Genomic DNA, 21,346 nt, shown 5'->3' with positions numbered 1-21,346 from the left:
CTTGTTGGTAAAATCATTAGGAAGCAATGCATTATTGAAGAGTTTTTCCCACACACAGGGCTTGGAATTACTATTGATAACAAGTGTTGCTAATGTTTTCCTGCAAAATAGCCGTAGTGAAAAGTCATGGATCTAAAGCTTGAAGCAGTTTTGAGAGTGTGGGGTGGAATGTGTAACTACTTGTGGTGGGAGTGAAGTCTGAGCGGTAGCTCCTTTGCCCGTTTCCGGGCATCACATAGGAGTTGGACCAGGAAACATACCATTTCCAGATAAGATATTATAATATTGAATTTCTTTTTCACAAAAGAACTTGGTAGTGTTAAAGGCTTTTCATTTAGATGTGCTATTCTCCTGTCTTTACTGAAGACAACCAGGTCCAGAGGCCAGTGGATAAATAGAGCCCTTCAGTTGTTGAGCTTGATGTCTGTTGATTTTATGAGCACCTGGTAAAGAAAAGCAACATAGCTATAAAAAAGTACAGCTTCAGATATTATGTTGTGTTTTCCTAAGATACAAAATTACTCTTTGTGCTGTCTCTGGCTTTTATACATTTGCCCTGATCTTTTCAAAGCTGCTGTTTTGGCAATCAACATTTTCATGGTTGTAGATTTAAGATTTTTATATTTTCGTGTGGGATTCTACTGTGATGGTGAAGGATTTTATTCAGTTGATTAGCTGTATTCAGCACTGATATATTTACTATTTAATTGGCTTTAACCATACTCCAAACACACGTACCCTGAAAATGATTGAGTTAGCTGACCCAGGAGCAGTGCACACAAAACAGACATTTAAATAAAGCCTTTGCTTATTAATTACTAAATTCCCTCTGAGTAAATTGGGACCTCATTTATAATTAGCAGGCGTTGTAACAACCTAAATGTTTGCTTGGAGGAGTCTAATGGAAGAACGTATTGAGTTCCTGTAGCACATCAGGAGTTGCAATTAGAAAGCTAGAGGTATGGTGAAATAAGCAACTGGCCCAGTGGCAGTTTGCAGAAGCCTCGGCTTTTTTATGGCTTAGATGTTTTCACACTCCTTTTTCAAAAGTAGAATTTTAAGTAACTGATGTTATTTATTTATTATTATCATTATTATTTAGCATTTCTGTATGTCAGATTCTATCTAGCACTTTACATCTATAAACTAATTTGATTTGGACAATAACCTTAGGAGGGTAGGTAACTAGAATTTACCCTCTTTTTTTTTTTTTAAGAGACAGTGAGTGCAAGTTGGGGGAGTGGGGAGGAGAGAGAGAATATGATTCTCAAGCAGGCCCCACACTCATTGCGGAGCCCAACTTGGGAGCCCAACTCGATGACCTGAACCAAAATCAAGGGTTGGAGGCTAAACTGACTGAGCCACCCACGTGCCCCTAACATTACTCTCTTTTAAAGAAAGAGGATTGTTGTGTTTTGTTTTTATATAAATTGCTTTTATGCAGAGTAAGAAGTGGGGCACCATGGGGCAAGATTTTATCCATGTCTACAATTAGCTTCCAGATATATTTGAGGGGGAGTAAGGAACTGGGCAGGATTTGAAACCTGGCAATTGGGCCGCAGAGTCCTCACCTTTAACTTTATACATTGTAGTGTTACTCTAGGGTTCTAGGTTTGGGAGGGGCCTGAGAAATTCAATGTAAATACAGAAACTGGTATGTGAACCTGCAGTTGAAACAAAAAACGAAATAACTATAGTTTCTGGCAAAACAGACTAGAATTCAGGTCTCCTGATGCTTAATGTATGGGTGGGACAGGCTGGGGACGCGGCTCTCCACTGTGCCTCGTGTGTGGCTGCATCTAAGTGAAGCCTGTTGATGTGGAAGGTAAGACCTTGGTACCATGCCTGCCTCTGCCACTGCCCGGTTTGGCGAGCTGGGTCGGTGTAGCCTCTCTGGGACTTGATTCCCTCTTCCTTGAACAAAAAGTTAACCAAAATGATCTCTTAGCTCCCTTTATATTTTATTTTTAGGACTTTAATTTTTTAAAGCATTTTTAGGTTCACAGCAAAATTGAGAGGAAGGTAAAGAAATTTCCCATATGCCCCAGTGCCATACATGTATCTCTAAGCTTTTACACTTCTAAAACTCCATGATACAAATGAATTTTTCTAAAATTTTTTGGACCTTTTTCCTTAAGTTCTAATCTGTAATGAGATGACCATTTATGTAGAAGAGGACATTAAAGTTTTCTACTGGTGGGTAATTTTGATAAATGGAGTCCATGTAGGGTAGAAATGAAGACTGTAAAAATCTTTTCCTCAGCTGATGCACAGTATCAAAGTCTAGTGTAACAAAGGAAAACTACAAATCCTAAATAGAAAATGCATTGATTTTAAACCTACCCTTTTAGAATGAGATTTCAACATAAATTACCTTAAACTATTAGTACAACATAGCAGATGCCTTATGTTAACATACAGAAACCCTTTCCCCTTATCCTGCTTTAATTTTTTTCTTCATAGCCCCTCTCAGTACCTGAGAATAGATTACATTCTTGTGTATATACTCGTTCCTAGTCTGTACCCCGCTGGAGTGAGTTCTGTGATGACGACTTGCTTTGCTCATGTGGTAGGCATGTCATGAAGACCATAAGCCCACATGCTTTTTTGGTAAAGGGCCAGATGATAGTTTAGTCTCCATAGGTCATACGGTCTCTGCTGCAACTACGTGGCTCTGATGTAGTGTGAGAGCAGATTCAGAGAATGCTTAAGTATGTGTTCCAACAAAGGTTAGTTTACACAGGCAGGTGGTGGGCTGGATTTGGCCATCAGGTCCTAGATAGCTAACCCCTGATCCTAAAGCAGGTCTGCCCTATGATAGAAGTTCAGTAGCTATTCATTGATTAAATTAATAAAACAGTAGCCATGTTATAAACATTTCAAGAATTTTAATGCTTCTCCGTGGATCTTTATACCCTTCTGAGCTACAGCTCCCGCCCTGGAAGGCCTATTCCTCCTTGACACGTTATTTTCTACAAGACTTCGTTTATGTAACATTTGGCTTTGTGGACATCTGCTAAGGTTGGATCAACTTCCTATTTGCCTTCAATAAGTGTCCTTTCTCTTGTTTTCCTGTCCTATCTTAAAGCCTGTCTTTTTATGAACAGTCTCTTATTGATTTCTTTTCTCTGACATTTCCACCTTCTCAGCTTGTACTGTTGCCCCAAGAATCATGTTCCTGGCTTACGTGATTTCTTGAGCGTAGAATTTTGAACTTGGAAACTATTGTATATACCTCCGTGATTCAAATAAATTTAGAGAAAGAAATTCTTCAAGGTTCTGATTTAGGCTTTATTTTGCTCTTAAAAGGGTTGTTAAAGTTGCACTTTCTTGCTGGGGAAGTGGGAAGGAAAAAGAAAGATAGTTTACAATTGATAGGTACTTTAGGAAACTTTAAATTTTTTTTAAGTTAAAAAATTAGGCAAAGAATGAAAGAGCTAGAAATCCAAGAATTTTCCATACTGCTTTTTATTCCAGAATTTTGGGTTCTTTATAGATTTTAGTTGACCAGAAACTTAAAATTGAGTTGTTATAGATCCTGGATCTGTGAGGTTTTTTTTTTCCACCTACTTAGAAGTTAATAAGTTAGTCTGTTATTATTTCCTTGATGTTGGCAGGAAATAGAATACTACCAGGTCAGAGGGCTTGATTGCTTGTGATACAGCAAGCAACAGATCAACAGCATATTTTTTGTTTTAATTTATTTTTATTTTGAGACAGAGACAGCATGAGCAGGGGAGGGAGAGAGGGAGAGGGAAAGAGAGAATCCCAAGCAGGCCCTGCACCGCCAGCACAGAGCTTGATGCGGGGCTGGAACCCACAAACCCGTGAGATCATGACCTGAGCCAAAACTAAGAGTCAGATGCTTAACCAGCTGAGCCACCCAGGTGCACCAATCTGCAGCATATTTGTAGCAGATCACCTTGACCCTAGGTCCTATGGAAGTGACATAATATCGATCAGCCATATGCTAAGCGCACAGTGGGTTTGCATTGTGGCTGAGGAACACTGGGGAATCCACTACTTCTAATATCAAACAGTAAACAAAACCTTTGTTTGATGGAGGTAATTTCATTTGTTAAGGTTATTCATGGTGGACACAATGCTGAAAATTGGACTGGAAAAGAGGGATCAGTGCCTTGGATTCTTGGTACATCCAGCATGACATGTAGGAGAACCACAGGCTTATTTTACATAACAGTAGGGGAGTTATTCAAAGAAGAAGTTCCAGGAGTCTGATTTGGAGCAGCACAAGCTACTGGTCAATTCCTAGACAAGAAATAAAGACAAGTAAAGACAGGTCAGTCAGATGATGGAGCATCTTAGGGGGTCCTGTGGGCTTCACCGAACCCCAGATGGTTATTCTTAGAGATGATCTCCACCAGAGAGTGAATATTGGCATATTCCATCTGATTATCTCTTTTCTCTTAGACCCCAAAGTTTAAAATCTACATACCCAGTTAAAAATAGATCATGTCTGACTACATAGGGATTTACATAGAAAGTGAATATTGGAAATTTCATAGTGTAGGTGCTCTACTATTCTTAATTCCATGGCTATTTAGTCTTGCAATCCTGAAACTTGTACCAAAGTTTCCTATTAAAACACTTGGTTCTTTTATTTTTTTGGAATGTTGTCAATTTGAAACTCTCCTAAAACTCTGACTCTGAGGTGAAAGGAGTCTGAAACACTGGTAAATTATTACAGAGTTTGGATGTAATGCATTTAAACCTAACGACTGCAGAAATTGGTGTGGAGCTTGTAAACAGGATTTTCTTAGTATTGTTAATACTATCGTATATCAATTGCCATTGCTCAGTCTGAATTCAACCTGGTTTACTAGACGGAAAAATGAAGGAAAGCTGTTTGTATTTTTGATTCTTCCTCTGATATTATAATATGGGCATAAAGACATAAGAAAGGTAATGAAAATCTCACATTTCTTTTTTTAATAAAGAGGACCAAAGCAACTGACATAAGAGTTAAGGTAAAAACATTTGGAAATGTACACATGAAAGAATGGCTGGGCAACAGTTCTTTTGGACAGGAGCATTTTAATGGAATCATTTTTCATGTTGGTTGAATAGAAATGGTAAAAAGTATGGATTTTGAAATGCTAAGTATACATCAAAAGGAAAATTGTATTTGGTTTTTCAAATTTAAAATTTTGATGATTACTAGGCATGAGTCTTCTCTCACACTACTAAGCAGTGTTTAGATATCCTTTTCTATGTTCTCCGCATACTCACAATAGATTTTATAGAGTTGGTCTGATAGAATACACTGGGTTCCCTTTCATACTGGCCACACCAGTCTTTTGTAATTTTTTTTTTTAATTTTTTTTTCAACGTTTTATTTATTTTTGGGACAGAGAGAGACAGAGCATGAACGGGGGAGGGGCAGAGAGAGAGGGAGACACAGAATGGGAGACAGGCTCCAGGCTCTGAGCCATCAGCCCAGAGCCTGACGCGGGGCTCGAACTCACGGACCGCGAGATCGTGACCTGGCTGAAGTCGGACGCTTAACCGACTGCGCCACCCAGGCACCCTGTAATTTTAACAGACGTTATTGGACTCCCTGCAACATGGAATGCATTTTTTTCTGTTAAGAGTTTATGAACAAGAGTGAGAATATACATGCATGTAATAGAAGATGAATACAAAGCATATTCAGATAATAGAGAGCTATAGGAATACTTAAGTCCAGGAAGTTGATTGATGTGATCCATTGCATTAAGGATGCATATAAGGAGAAATATTGTCTTGGTCAAAACACTTGATAAAGACTAATACTGTGCAGTGAAGGACTTTTTAAACCTCCAAGTCACCACCTGTAAGGCACACGGTGATTAATTTGATACCCACATTAAGGTTTTTTTTTTTTCTTTCACAAAGGTTACCGCATACCTTATTTCTGTTACTTGCCTATAAATTGTGCAACTGCAAAGCCTAATATTAAGAAGCAGTTACCATCTGGAGTATAACCCCTGCATGTTGACAAGAGAAGGAAGTCCAAAAGGTATAGACAGAAGTTACAAAAGAGGGGAACCCAAAGGGCTAGTGGGCATGTAAGGATGCTCAATTTCAAGTAATTGAAGAAATGAGTATTTAAGCAACAAATATCCCTTCTTTAGGGGTCATCAAACTTTTTCTTATAGATTCAGGTAGTATTTTAAGCTTGGCAGGCCTTCCTAGATTTGTCAAAATTACTTAGCTCTGTCATCATAGTATGGAAGAACTGTAAATAATACGTAAATGAACAGGCATGACTGTGTTCCAATAAAACTTTACAAAAACAGGTGGCTTACCCACAGGCCATAGTTGGCAACCCTTTTCACTGCCAACCATTAGAAGGATAGACCCTGTCACGTTTTTCAGGGATGCGGAGATAATGAAATAATCACACAGTATTGGTAGGAATACAGATTGATGTGGCAACCAGGTATTACCTGTCTTAATATTACCTTGTATTAACTACTGTGTCTCACTAAGTACCCTACAACTGAGTCTTTTGCTTTTGGGCAAATATTCCAGACATTCTTTCAAAAGTCCATAGGCGGCATCTTTGAGACTGGTGAGGACCGACAACAGTCAATTTTATGGGGGGGGGGGCGGTGAATGGCTAAAATGTGGTAGATACACTTTATGGAGAACCAGGTGGATGCTCTATAGTGGACTAGATGAACAGATAGCTACATGGATAGAGTTAAAAACAGTAGTGCATGAAAGGTAAAAACAGAAGGGAATACAAAGCAGAACTGCATTTATGTAAATTAAAATCTCTGTACACTGCGTGAAAACTTGGAATTTCCAGATCGTGAACAAACAAAAGCACAGGTCTTTACACGTTGGAATGCTTCCTGTGTAGCAGGAGAGTGGGGAAAAGGGAATCAAAGGGAACTAACAAAACAAAGGTCTTGTTTTGGACCCATGGTGATAGGGTGCCATGAACTCAGGAAAGCAATAAATTCAGCTCTGCAGTGGAGAGAAATGGGATTGGAAAACGGTTGAAGGAGGCAATCTAAGCAGGATGAGCCGATGTGAACCTATGATAGTTTACCATCAGAAAGGCTGGCTTAACCCTAATATGAACAGTTTAGCTCCCTCAGCAGCTCCTCCTGCTGAAGGGCAAGGCCAGCGTTTCTTCTCCAGGATCTTCCCTATCTGAATTGATGCTACTGGAAACCTTCCCTGGCTCTGCTTCTGGTTCATGCCCCCAAACCCTGCCCTTAGCAACTGGCTCCTTCTGGTTAGTCTGGCTCCTTCTGGTTAGTTCAAGGGCCTTTGTTTTAGGACCTGCCTTTGGTGCTTTGCCTGTGGCACCTTTGCGGTTGACATTTGTCATTACCTACAATACTGTTTAGTTCCTGCTCATTCTGTTCCAGAGCTGCAGGTCAGCAATAGTCACTCCCATCCCAGCTGGTGCCTCAAACTAGAGACACCCGTGAGAGGAGATGTAGGAGATTCCAGGTTTAAGTAGCAAAAAGCACATCTCCTTGTATTAATTAATGGAGGCTGCAGATAAATGTCCATTGGCTTCTCCAGGCCAATCCATAAGAGGTGACTTTTCTAAAATAAATGGATGAAATAAATGCAGGCCATAAAATCAGAGATCCTTAGAAATTTTACTTGAAAGTTTGAACTTTTAATATAGATACACTATACTTCCAATTTTTCACTTAGAGAAGTTTATGTATATATAATTCAGTGTTTCAGAGTATGAAAGGCCTCATCCTTGCCAATCCACATACTTTCTATTTCAGAGTCCCTAAATAACATTTCTTTATATATAGAACAGGGGAAAATGACTGCTTCCTAATCTTTTTGGAGTTATTAAGAGTAGAACAGAAAATAGTATTTCTGAAATGCTTTAAGTATTACCCTATTTGAAGCAGATGAGATTTGGGACTTTCTTCACATACCTGCTTGGATAATTGTATATCCTATCGCAAGACAGCCTATATTTGATGGTAAAAATTTACAAAGATAAAATGGATGCTACTTTATTTAATGTAGGATCTTCATTTTTATAAAAGGGCTTAGCACAATACATTTTTAAAATATTTTGTCTTAAGAGAATCTGATTTTAAAAGTGAATTTGTTGAGTTTCCCACATATATGTATTTTAAAAATGAAGTAGCTAGTTTTTCAAATGCATCTTAAACATAGTACACTTTGAACGTACCTACAAATCCTTCCTCCTCTTTTAAGAGTATTTTTCTCAAGTTTGCTCCCTGTGGGAATGACTCACCACTGAGTAACTTCAGCTTACATTCCGATTTCCTGTTGGTTATAATAATACAAATGGCCTGTTCAGTAAAAAACCAAAAAACCAACCAAACAAACAAAAAACCCATAAAAAGATGACTTTTTCATAATCTGCAATGGTTTAGCCCTAGCTTTTCTAATTCCGTTCAGCCACTGGAGTCATAACCATATTTCATTCTCCCAGGTTCCAACCATAAATGCCTTCATTGCACTAATGTCCATTAGTGTCACCACTCATCTGGACCACCTGGTGGTAGGTGGTTGCACAATGGAATTTACGTACATCTGTCTTGGTCGCACAAACCTCTGTTGAACAATCTTGTTCTGGCCTTGGTACTGTGATCAGCAAGTTTCCTCTCTTAATGATAATCCATTTTCAATGTCCGCGCTTTGAGTGCTTCACTTTTTGTGGATCTGCTTTGCAGGTATCCCTCCTTCATTACTACTAGATTTTTCTCAGCCTCCTGATTGTGTCGGCATTGGCTTTTTGGCGAGTGTGAGGAAAAGTTTGATTTGTCCTGATGGAATGGCTGGGTATGGATTGCTTTTTATTTTTTTCTTTTTCTTAGAAAAGTAATCATCTTTCTTCCTTGTGACAAAAGCGATCTGACAGTCTACAATTGTCAACTTATTCAAACTGTGTAAAATGTATGAAAGGATGAAAAATCATGGGTTGTGTTGGGGGAACTGTTCTGGCTTTGAATCCAGTGTATTTCCATGAGGTTAAAGAAAAAACACTTTGCAATTTTGATTGGAAGGGACTGCACTTGTCACCTGGGTCTTTAGAAGAATATGTTTTATAAAAATGAGTAAACATATCTTGAGTAGTATAAACTGGCTTGACTCTAGTAAATCAAGCAAAAATACTGACTCTTGGATTTTTTTTTTTTATTTCATTCTTTCGGAGACCTAGTCTCTAGATTTAAAGGGATTCACGATTGTTTCAAAGGGGGGTCTGGGCTAGTAAAGGTCTCTTGGGCAGCTGGAATGTGAAGCCTCTGAGTAGGTAATGTGAATCAGCGAGAGGTTTTTCCTTTCAGTTTCAGTGCTGTGGGTCGAAAAAAAGCCTTGCTTACATGAATGCTAGGGGAGTAAGAAATTGGTTCTGAACCCTATTTTAGTCAAAAACTTCAGGACAAGAGCTGTTAACTTGTTTCGTTGCCGTGTTAAATAAGAATGAAGCACAATACGAGGTAAGGACCTTGAAGGCACTTCAGTGTTTGTTGACAGGATACCAGAGAACTTTGCTACTGCTAGGAAGTAGAGCCAGACCATAGCTGCTTACTTTGGGTGGCTGGCATCTCTTGATGGGGCTGCAGTATCAGCTGTTACAATAGCAGCTGTCGGGCCTCACGTAGCTTCTAAGTTTAGCAGGATCGCACGTGAAACTTCTGCTATGACTCGGATATGCAGAAAAATGTAGGCCTTGGTTTTATGTATAAACAATCTGATTTAAAGCTTAGTGTGATCTGGTAAGAATTCCTTTTGGGTATTACCCACTCTTTCTTGGATACGAATGCTCATTCTGGGGGCTGCTGGGCGGCTCAGTCGGTTGTCATGATCTCACAGTTTGTGTGTTAGAGCCCCGCATCGGGCTTTGTGCTGACAGCTCAGAGCCTGGAGTGTACTTCAGATTCTGTGTGTGTCCCTGTCTCTGCCCATCCCCCACTGGTGCTCTGTCTCTGCCTCTCAAAAATAAAGAAACGTAATAAGAAAAAATAACAAAAAATGCTCATTCTGTGAGTTTCAGTGGAGATATATGAGGGAAGGGGATATGGCTATGCAGTATCACACTGGGGCAGAAGAATTGGAGCCCATGGGGAAAATGTCTTTGCTTTCTTCTGGTATCTGGGGCAATACCACTTACCTACTTGGGCTCTTTTCCTTGCAGCCACTTGTAGATGAAATCTGAGCCTGATGTAACCATCAGTGTGGTCTCTTTCAGATTAATTTGTTAGGTACAGGTCTCTGACTGTTTGCATGTCCTGCAGCCCACTGGTCTTACCTTTTTCTAATCCAGTCCAGACTGTGCAGGGGCTGTTTTGCTTGGCTACTCTTCCTCAATTCAGAATCCCGTACATAGAAGGCATTGGAGGAAGTTGTCCTCAGTGCTTCTGCTTGTATGACGACATAGGCCCCCACTGTGCTTGCTGCCATGTATCCTACTCGAGGTTAGGGAGGGGCTGCTCTGCCTGCCATGTTCCCCCCCTTCCATTGTTGCGAGTCTGACTGCTTATTTTACTTTCCTCCCTTCTGTTTCTGTATTCTCTGCCTCCTAACTCTCAGGGACAGAATTAGCGACAGACTATCCTGATTGTTCTTGGAACTGAGGGGTTTCCCTGGACATGGGATTTTCAGTATTAAAACCTGGAAAGTCCCAGACCAATTGGGATGAATTGGTCACTCTTCTTCTCAACTCCAATCTATTGAATGATTCTTAGTAGTAAACAGAGATGTTTTCTGTGCAGGTAGAACTCTATGCTCTAAATTCTTTCTACCTTGTTAATGATATTCTGATGAGGGAGCTAAAGGAATATAGCACATCTTCAAGATTCGCTTCAAAATCCTATTTATAAAAGTTCAAAGCCGTATACATAGTCTCACTCTTGTAGAACTCTGTTGCCATCCCAGAAGGATATCTGGAGCCAACTACAGCAAAGATGACACATTTAGAAAAATTAAGGAAAGAAGCATGAAAACTAACATTATATGAAAAATCTCCTTTCAGGATTACAATAAGCCTGTCCACAAACTAACTGAAGCACTGGATTTCAAAGTGAATTCTTCTGATAGCAAAGTTTCAGCAGAGCCCTTTCATAAGTTGTTTTTGTTTTTGTTTTTTTAAGTTTGTTTATTTTGAGAGTACATGCAGGTGAGTGGGGGAGGGGCAGAGAGAGCATCCCAAGCAGGATCTGAGTTGTCAGCACATGGGGCTCAATCTCACAAACTGTGCAGTCATGACCTGAGTGAAATCAAGAACTGGGTGCTTGACTGAACCACCCAGGAGCCCCTGATTTGGCTTTGACTAAGCAATATATGCATATATATGTAGGTATTTTACATGTATATGTACATGTATGTATTTATATATAAATAGAAGGCTTTATTAAAATTCAACATGACTACAGAAAGAGGCTAGAGAGGAAGGGGAGAATTGAAATTCAGACAGTTCCAGAGGACAGTCTGCATTCTCATGATTTGGTGTTGCAAAGATAAATTATCTCTGAGTTAAGTGGGCAATATGAATGCTGCAAATATTACCCATAAGGCCATCTGCTGGATGAGGGCACTCCAGCGGCAAGAAGCTTACATGGTAGACCACTTCTGGTGAAGACTGAGGAGGGAGATATAGGACCATCCTTGGGTGATCTGTGGAATTATACAGAAAAGCTATGTCTATGGAATTACACACAAAAAGACCCTCTAGTGTTCCTAAATAAATAAATAAGTTCCTAAAAAACAATTTTAACATATACCCTCCGAATAGTGTGTTTCTTAAAATAATACCAACTGGCACAAAGGAGGTTTTCCAGTGTAATACATTTCTTGATTTGTATTTTATATAAATTCTCTTGCCAGAGGTTGTAAACAAATCTGTCATCTCATTCATAACTTTTTACATTTTAAATTACTGCATGTGAACAGAGACCATCTCTCTCCTTATTTTTTAATCTCCAGTGCCTGGCGTGTTTATTGGTGCATGGGTCATAGTCAGTAAATACTTTTTGAATGACTATTGACATCATTTGTAACCTGTAAGAATATTTTTCTATCATGCATACAAAGCAAAAATCTGAAACAAATGGAGAATGAAGTGTGTAATTGTTCCTTGAAGAAATATTTCCATTTCATTGTCTTTGTTATCCCCGGTCTGTAGAAGAGTTTACATCATGAGCACGGTTTCAATATATACTTGCTGTATTAGTGAAACAAATATATCCATGGATTACAAATATTTGTAGTTATCTGTGGTAGATAGAATAATTGTGCCCCAAAGATGCCTACCTCCTAAAACCTGGAACCTGAGGACATGTTACCTTTACCTGGCAAGAGGAAATTGAAGTAGTGAATGGAATTAAGGTTGTATGCTAATCAGCTGACCTTAAAATAGGAAGATGTGCCTGGATTATCCAGATGGCTCCAGTATAATCAGAAGTGTCCTTAAATGTGAAAGAGGGAAACAGAAGAGTCCATCTCAGAGCGATGTGATGTGAGAAAGTAAGAAGAAAGCTGTTGCTAATTTGAAGTTGGAAAGGGGCCACAAGCAATGGAGTGTGGGTAGCCTGTAGAATCTGGAAAAGACCAGGATATTGACTCTTCCCTGAAGCCTCCAGAAGGACTGCAGACCTGTGGACACCTTGATTTTAACTAAGACCCATTTTGGACTTCTGACATTCAGAATTATAACATAATGAACGTGTTTCCAGCCACAAAGTTTGTAGTAATTTGTTACAGCAGCAATGGGAAAGTAATATATGATCAAGCAGTAAATTTATCATTGTTTTCATTGTTGTTGTAATATTTTAAGGTAGAACTAAAACACTCCTATTAGTAAAATGCCATTTTTATATTGTATTTCACATTAGATTTCATATAAGAAAGGGGTCCTTTTTTAAGGTTAAAAGTACAATTTTTATATAAACAAGGCTCAATAGAACTAGCTGATGAAGATTTTAAGACTGTTTTCTCTTTACTAGTCAACTTGGGTATTCTTAAAATAACTTTATAAAATGTTTCTCTTGTTAAGAGATTAACTACCAGAATAATATTCATTGTTAAATATATTGTCAAACAAAAAGATGCTCTCAAACTATGAAACCTTTCTTGTCCACATATACCATTAATATATTTGTGTATACCCATCTAGTTTTGTGAAATGTTTATTGTAGCTGTTTCTTCCAAATTGTAATTATAGTATAAGTATGATTTTTACCTGATACCAAACACTTCATAAATATTTTTCATATTGTTAAACATATTCTCTCTAACACACTTTTTTAAATGTTTATTTTGAGAGAGAATGAACAAGAGGGGGAGGTGATGACAGAGGGAGAGAGAGAATCCCAATCTCATGAACTGTGAGATCATGGCCTGAGCCGAAACTGGGAGTTGAACACTTAATCAGCTGAGCTACCCAGGCAACCCTCTATAATATACTTTTTTCTGACATTTAAAAAATTATTTGCGCCTGGGTGGCTAAGTCAGTTAAGTGTCGGACTTTGGCTTAGGTCATGATCTTGTGGCTCTTGAGTTCAAGCCCCGTTTTGGGCTCTGTGCTGACACCTCAGAGCCTTGGATGTAGCTGCTTCAGATTCTGTCTGTCTCTCTCTCTGCTTTTTCCCTGCTTTCCCTCCCTTCCTCCCTCTCTCTCAAATATTAAAAAAAAAAAAGTTATTCCTAGTATAGGTGTACAGTATAGTGACTCAAGAATGCAGTATAGAACTAAAAAATTCTATACATTATTCAGTGCTCATGATGATCAATGTACTCTTAATTCCCCCACATATTTCACCCATTCTCTGCCTACCTTCCCTCTGGTAACCACCAGTTCTCTATATTTTAAGAGTCTGTCTTTTTTACTTCCTTTGTTACTTAAATTCCATGTGTGAGTGAAATTATATGGTATTTGTGTTTCTCTGACTGGATTATTTTGCTTAGCATTATACACTCTAGATCCATCCATGTTGTTGTAAATGACAAGATTTCATTCTTTTTTATGGCTGAAGAATAATCCATTATATGTATACATACCACTTCTTTATGTCCTTCATTTATCCATGGACACTTGGGCTGCTTTCATAGTTTGCCTATTGTAAATAATGCTGTAGTAAACATAGGGGTGCATGTATCCCTTTGAATTAGTGATTTTGTGTTCTTTGGATAAATACTGTAGTGCAATTACTGGATCATAGGGTACTTGTATTTTCAGTTTTTTGAGGAACCTCCATACTGTCTTCTGCAGTGGTTGCACCAGTTTGCATTCCCACCAAAAATGCACGAGGGTTCCTTTTTCTCCATATTTTCACCAATATTTGTTTTCTGAGTTTTTGATTTTAGCCATTTGATATGAGGTGATAACTAATTGTGGTTTTCATTTTCATTTCCTTTATAAATGATTTTGAGCACCATTTCTTGTATCTGTTGGCCATCTGTATGTCTTTGGAGAAATGTCTGTTCTTTCTTTAGCCCATTTTTTAATTAGATTATTTGTTTTTTGGATGTTGAGTTGTATCTGTTCTTTATGTATTTTGGATACTAACCCTTCATTGGATATGTCATTTGCAAACATCTTCTCCCATTCAGTGAGTTGCCTTTTAGTTTCGTTGATTGTTTCCTTTGCTGAGCAGAATCTTTTTTGGGTGTAGTCCCAATAGTTCATTTTTGCTTTTCTATCCCTTGCCTTGGGAGACATACTAGAAAGATGTTGCTACAAGCAGTGTCAGAGAAATTACTTCCTATGCTCTCTTATAGGTTTTTATGGTTTTGGGTCTCATTTTTAGGTCTTTATTCTACTTTGAGTTTATTTTTGTGTATTGTGTAAGACAGTGTATTGTGTATTGGTCTGGTTTCATTCTTTCACATGTTGCTGTCTAGTTTTCCCAATACCATTTGTTGAAGAGCCTGTCTTTTTTTCCATTGCCTGTTCTTTTCTCTTGTCAAAGATTGACCATATAATTTTTGGTTTCTTTCTGGCTTTCCATTCTATTCTCTTGATCTGTGTGTCTGTTTTTGTGCCAATACCATATTGTTTTGATGACTGCAGCTTTGTAATATAACTTGAAGTCCGGAATGGTGGTGCCTCCAGTTTTGTTTTTGTTTTTCAAGATTTCTTTGGCTATTGGTGTCTTTTGTGGTTGCATACAAATTTTAGGATTGTTCTAGTTCTGTGAAAAATTATTTTGGTATTTTGATAGGGATTGCATGCAGTGCATAGATTGCTTTGGGAAGTGTAGGCAAAGACATTTTGACAATATTTGCTCTTCCAACCCATGAGTGTGGAGTGTCTTTCCATTTCTTTGTATCCTTTTCAATTTCTTTCATCAGTGTTTTGTAGTTTTGAGAGTATATGTCTTTCACCTCTTTGGTTAAGTTTATTCCTAGGTATTTTATTATTTTTAGTGCAGTGATAAATGGGATTGTTTACTTAATTTGTCTTTATGCTTCATTATTAGTGAATAGAAATACAATGGATTTCTGCACATGGATTTTGTATCCTACAACTGTACTGAATCCATTTATAAGCTCTAGTAGTTTTTTGGTGACGTATTCTGAGTTTTCTGTATATACTGTCATGTCATCTGCAAGTAGTGAAAATTTTACTCTCTTCTGATTGCTTTTGTTAAGATTTCCAGTTCTGTGTTGAGTAAAAGTATTGAGAGTGGACATCCTTGTCTTGGTCCTGATCTTAGGTGGAAAGCGCTAGTTTCCCCATTGAGTATGTTAGCTGGGGTTTTCATGTAAAGCCTTCACTATGTTGAGGTATGTTCCCTCTGTACCTACTGTGTTGAGGGTTTTTATCATGAATGGATGTTGTATTTTGTCAAATGCTTTTGTTGCATCTATTGAAATGATCATGCAGTTTTATCCTTTCTCATGTTGATGTGATGTATCACACTGATCAATTTGCAAATATTGAACTACCTTTGCATCCCAGAAATAAATCCCACTTGATGGTTTTGAATGGTTTAAAAATTTTTTTTGTTAATGTTTATTTTTGAAGGAAAGAGAGACAGAACGTGAGTGGGGGAGGGGCAGAGAGGGAGGGAGACACAGAATCTGAAGCAGACTCCAGGCTCTAAGCTGCCAGCACAGAGCCCGACGTGGGGCCCAAACTCACAAACGCGAAATCATGACCTGAGCCGAAGTTGTGATCCCTGTGGTATTAGCGAACCAGTATAGGGCTTCCTTGGCCTTGAGTGTAGTCATTATAGGCATTTGCCAGAGATGCGGGAGCACTAAACTGTAGGGTGCTTTTCCTTTGTTGTCCCTGAGAAGCTTTGTCGGTGGGAGGAGCCTGAAGTGAGACTAGCGTCTGCCCCCAGTCTACTGCTGGAGCTGCAGTCTGAATCCTGCCTGTGTTTAATCCCCTCTTACCAGCACAGGAGTCATTTGGAGTTAGGCTAGCCCCTGTGGGTGCTGCTTGCACACTGCCAGACTTGTGGCCCTGGTTTGAATGGGCTCTGGCCAAGAGTGTATTAGAAAGCAGGACACGTGGTACTTACGAGGTTTGCACACCAGCAGAGAGGTTGTGCTTCTGAATCAGCCCAGGTGTGCAATTTTAACAAGGCAGGTCTTTCACAGGTGGGGGCCTGCTACCCCTAGGACTGAGGCCTCACAAAGTGTACCTGTTGGGAGTTGGAGCGTTGGGAAGGTTTGTTTTGGTCTTAGTGGGAGGGTACCTTCGGTACCAGGACTGAAGAAAGCCTGACTTAGAAAGGGCAGATCTGCCGAAGCCTAGCACTAGGGAGGGGTTTGGTGTAAGTCAGGGAGGGTCAGCCCTGTGCTGGTTTCCATAGGTGGCCTTGTGTTTATGTGGTGGGCTGGGGGAAGGAGATGGCACCTGCCAGCCTCTTTGTTCTTGGGGAGTCTCCCAGCAATCTCTGTCCCTCTGAAATGAGTAAACTGTTCTTCCTCCTTATGCCAGGTGTTTCTCAAACTGGGGCTTCTGTGCTGTATCTTTGAGAGCTGTTTCTTGTGCTATCTCTTTGAGGGCCTGGACTGAGCTGCTTCTTGGCTACCTGGCTCTTCCAGAGCTGAGCCTGCTGTTACTTAAAGTTCCAGTTTTTAAGTCCCACTGGTTGTAAGAACTCAAGAAATTCAGCCCCTTTGGTTTTCAAAGCAAATGATACGGAGAGTCATCTTTCCTGTGTGGGCTCACTGGCGTGAGACTGTTTCTCTTTCTTCCTCGGGTTCCTGTGGATAGACCCGTGGGGTCCATTTAGCTCCTCACCATGTCTCTGCCTGTCTTACCCTCTTCATGTGGCCTCTTCTCTACATTTAATTGTAGAGTTTGTTCTGACAGTCTTCCAGTAATTTTCTTGGTTATTTATACTGATGTGAGCATTATCTAGTTGTACCCATGGGCACAAGGTAAGATAGGGTCCTCCTACTTGGCCATCTTCCCAGCCTTCTGTAAATATTAATAAGGTTTTATCTTTGCTTTTTTTTCTTTTGTGAATTGTCCATTTTGTGTTCGGATAGTTGGCAACTTACTAATTTATTTTAGCTCTTTACATACCAAGTGTGCTAACATTATTTCATATTTTCTCAGTATGTTTTGCCTCTCAACTTTGATTTTTTTTTTTTTTTTTTTTTTTTTTTTTTTTTTTTTTTTTTTTTTTTTGGGAAATGAAGCTTTGTACTCCTATATAGCCAAATCTATCAATCTTGTTTTTAAAGATTCTTCCTTGGCAGTCTTAAGTAGAAAGAAACTGCTTATCCAATATATGGTAAATGTTTGCCAAATTTTATTTAGTATTTTGTTTTTATTTATATTTTAGTTTATTTTTTAAAATATTATTTTGAGAGAGAGTGTGTTTGTGAGTGGAAGAGGGGCAGAGAGAGAGGGAGAGGGAGAGGGAGAGGGAGGGAGGGGAGGGGAGAGAGAGAATCCCAAGCAGGCTCTGTGTTGTCAGCACAGAGCCCGACTTGGGGCTCAATCCCATGAACTGTGAGATCCTGACCTGAGCCAAAATCAAGAGTCGGATGCTTAACCATCCAGGCACCCCAATTTTTATTATGTTGGTAAATCAAATGTTTGTATACATTCTTAACTGAAGATGTAGATGTAGTTTTTTTTCCCCATCTAATTAAATAAGTGTGAATTTATTAATTTATATATTCAGATTTACAATGCTAGTTTCATATCACAATGTCCTATGATTTCTTTTATATACCAGGATCTTATTCTTATTAGGCTCTTTATTTCATTTGTTTGTCCCTTAGGCTAGTATTTTTATCCTACTCCTAAACAGTATTTTGAAAAGTTTTATAGACCCTTGAAAAGAAGTATACTCAGTGCTTATAGGGCTCAAAATTAGACCTCTTAAAGATAAGTGTCTATTAAGTCATCCTTATTAGTTACAGTTTTCTAATTCTCTGCATCCTTATTTTTTCTGACCCCGTGGTCTTTGCCTGAGGATGGCATGTCCATGCTTCTGTCCGCTTTTTAAAAGCATTTGCGGGGTGCCTGGGTGGCGCAGTCAGTTAAGCGTCCGACTTCAGCCAGGTCACGATCTCGCGGTCCGTGAGTTCGAGCCCCGCGTCAGGCTCTGGGCTGATGGCTCAGAGCCTGGAGCCTGTTTCCGATTCTGTGTCTCCCTCTCTCTCTGCCCCTCCCCCGTTCATGCTCTGTCTCTCTCTGTCCCCAAAATAAATAAAAACGTTGAAAAAAAAAATAAAAGCATTTGCTTTATGTAGTTCACTGTTAGGGTGTCTGATAAGTAGCCATTCAGGCCAAATCATTTTTATAGATTGCATTTGTATTAATATAAAACAACCCTCTTTATGACAGAAGATAGCTTTGCCTTGAATTTGACTCTTTCTGATATAGGTATGGTCATACATTTTATTGTTCCACCTAATATATCTTTGACTTTCCTCTTGCTTTTCATTTTCTGTGTGTTTTTGTCTTCAGTTGCTGCTTGTGAGTGATATTGTTGTTTACACATTTTTTTTAAGTGGCCTAATTTTTGTGTGTGTATGTTGTCTTCTCTATTTTATGTTCTTAAAATAATAATATGGCACCTTTTTTGGCCTTTTGTTAGACTGTACTTGCTTACCAGCCAGTGAGACTATAACTCAGTAGCATAATATACAGTCCTAGCAAATAAGAACTCTCCCATATACGTTAGGTCACAGTATTTCCTGGGCATAAACCTTATTTCTGAGCCTTTTAGTTAAAAAGCTAGACCTATGACAACCCGTATCTCTACCTCGAGAGCAGTTTTTTTTTTTTCATATATATTTTTATTTATTTATTTATTTATTTATTTTATATATGAAATTTATTGACAAATTGGTTTCCATACCACACCCAGTGCAGTTTTATGTTTACGGTCCTTAGTCCTATGCCACTGTCAGAGGCATCCAACGAGTGCGTCTCTACTGGATTGGGGTGCAGTCTTCACTTTCCTCTTTACTGTCTTTTTCTGATACTTAACAATTTAGTACAGAGGAAGCTACAGTTTGCAATGTGCATTTCGACCCCTTTCCTCCTGTGTGGGGTCTTGGTACATTACAAACACTTCATCCCAGGATGCATCAACCATGGTTAGCACCTAATACTTCCTGACTTACTGATTTCTCAAGGGTAAAGTTATGAATTTTAAGTGAAGTGAAAAATAACGCCTTAGAGCCCCTTTCTCTGGTTGTCTGAAAAATCTGTATACATGGGTACAAAGATGCAGTACCAAGCCTAGGTGTTGGCTTTGAGTGTGTACTTGGAATAACGTCTTTATGCTGTAGAGCATGCATTGGAGTTAGCTACTGACAATTTCCATTATAGCTTTCCAGATTTCATAATTAGATAATCTTGGGGGGTATTTCAGCAACAGGTGTGCTTTCACTCGTTCCTAAAACAATTATTTAGTGTATTAAACCACACTTTTTCTGAATCTTGTATTTTACTAAATAATTCCTAACCAAGCCTCAGCAAAAACTGGCACTTGGCCCTTCTCACGTTACCACAATACCTGGATGATTAGAAGAGTGGTCTCCCCATATTTTCTTCTCTCCCTAGTGAAGCTTGCCTTGTTTACAGCTGCCAAGTTAATGTTCTTCTAAAATTCTTGTGGCTTTTACTCCGTGCATCCACCCCAGTTTGGCATGGAAGGCTGCCATCATTTGATTTCAGCCTTTTCCTATGATGCTTTTCTGTTGTACCAGATTGTACTACTATCTGTGCTGTGACATTCCTGTTTTCTACTCCCATGTCTTCACGCCTTGTTCTCTAGCTGGAATGTAGTTCTTTTTCTGTTGCTGCCAGCTGTAAAAATGCCTTTCTGGTCTTCTCTGCTGATCTTAGCAGAACCTACAGAACCTGATTTCTCGGTTGCACACAGACCATTTTCAACTTTGCTGTTCTATAGCGCTCTGTTCTTGTGTGATTCTTGCCTTTGTGTATCTTGTGTTATTACCTGTTTACTCCACTGTTTTCATCCAACATCTCTATTCCCTCTCTATTCCCTAACTGCCTGGTACCATTTTATAAGTAATTTGTTAGGTTGAAATTGGGACATTTGAAAAGTGTGACCAACTGTGACCATTAATTGCTGTGTGGTTTCAGTAGTCACTTAGCCCCTGTGTGCTTCTGTGTGATGCCATAAAAAATGGAAGTGAAAATGGAGCTCACCTGTCTACTCTTCAAGGGTATGATTTTTGCTCTTTGACAGTTTTTCATCAAAATGTTAAAATGAATTCTCCCCCTTCTACTCCATTAGCTACTGTCTGGTAACCTTTCTACATCCTAGGGTGGATTTTCTTATTGTTCCATTTTCCTTTTGTGCCCTGAATTAGCATCATTGCAGCATAAGAGCTTGTAAATCTCTTTTGGGATTTTGATCCAGTAAAGCTTATGGACCTTCTAAGATCTTATTTTAGACATGGAAGAAATGAATTGTCTAGTCATTAAATTTGAAATTTTTATGTGAAAAGTCAAATAATTTGTATAAGTACTAATATTAGAAATCCTCTTTCCCCCAATTCCAGGTATGTGGAAACACTGTAGTGGAGATTTTACAAAAAGTCCTCTCCAGGGCCTGGGGGATGAGCTGATACTCTGGGGTTGCCTGTTTCCATCCCCATAGCACACGACAAACTGTTCTCCACGTTTTAGTGCTTGAATCACTTCATGTTTTTTTCCTTTACATTCCCTTCACTCATCCTCTGAGGAGATCCTTTATTCAGATTTTTTCTTCCTTTTTTCGAAACTTCTGCATGCTTTTTATATTTTCCCCTAGTGCCCACGTTATTTTTCGTTTTTCTTTTTAGGTGCAGCCGAAGACTCTTTGCAGAATTTCAGAAGTTCTCAATTCCAATGTTCTCATTAAAGAAAAAATGATAGAGCAAGTGCTTTGAT

General features: G+C 38.9%; 1 long non-coding RNA gene across 15 annotated transcripts in view; it reads left to right on the top strand.

Moving 5' to 3' along the window:
• The window catches only part of LOC109495729, a 369,888-nt gene that overhangs the window by 77,405 nt on the left and 271,137 nt on the right, over window positions 1-21,346 (top strand). For 5 of the 15 annotated variants that reach the window (XR_006592081.1, XR_006592074.1, XR_006592079.1 and 2 more), the window contains one exon: window positions 21,259-21,346. The exons of the other annotated variants lie outside the window; for them this stretch is intronic. This is a non-coding gene — a long non-coding RNA (uncharacterized LOC109495729). The remainder of the gene's footprint in view (window positions 1-21,258) is intronic. 15 annotated transcript variants of the gene reach the window in all.

This window comes from Felis catus, chromosome F1 (assembly GCF_018350175.1).
Source record: "Felis catus isolate Fca126 chromosome F1, F.catus_Fca126_mat1.0, whole genome shotgun sequence".
Classification (NCBI taxonomy): domain Eukaryota; kingdom Metazoa; phylum Chordata; class Mammalia; order Carnivora; family Felidae; genus Felis; species Felis catus.
This window is presented reverse-complemented; position numbering and strand designations above follow the sequence as displayed.